At 36.3% G+C, this 421-nt stretch overlaps 1 protein-coding gene across 1 annotated transcript in view; it reads right to left on the reverse strand.

The window, feature by feature from the left end:
- Nucleotides 1-421, reverse strand: part of CMPK1 (cytidine/uridine monophosphate kinase 1) — a 40,785-nt gene that overhangs the window by 2,888 nt on the left and 37,476 nt on the right. The window lies entirely within an intron of this gene.

The following is a 421-nucleotide window of genomic DNA, read 5'->3' on the forward strand; positions in this document are numbered from 1 at the left end:
ATAATTTTGTCCTTCTTTATGGCTGCATAATATTCCATCATGTATATGTATCACATTTTTAAAATTCCATCTACTTTCAATGGGCAGCATGATTGATTCAAAATATACTTCTTGATATGCTACCAATAACTTGATAAAATGTGAACTGAAGTGGCTTATCTTTGAGTTCAGATTCTAAAATACCATGTTTTCTCATATATTGCCTCACTTCTATAGAAAGTGACAATGGATTAAAAAAAGATCCCCTGAATCTTCTTCCTCTGGACCTTTCTTTTTTATCTTATGAATATAAGAGGAAGAAGATTCAAGGAATCAGGGAAAGGAAGATTAGGGGAATTAAAAGACACTAGAAGTATTTGCTGGAAGCTGGGCTCGGTGGCTCAGCCTGTAATCCCACGCCTTCGGGAGGCTGAGGTGAGTG

The sequence above is a fragment of the Carlito syrichta genome, unplaced genomic scaffold, assembly GCF_000164805.1.
Source record: "Carlito syrichta isolate Samal-C Ts95f unplaced genomic scaffold, Tarsius_syrichta-2.0.1 Scaffold123377, whole genome shotgun sequence".
Lineage (NCBI taxonomy): Eukaryota > Metazoa > Chordata > Mammalia > Primates > Tarsiidae > Carlito > Carlito syrichta.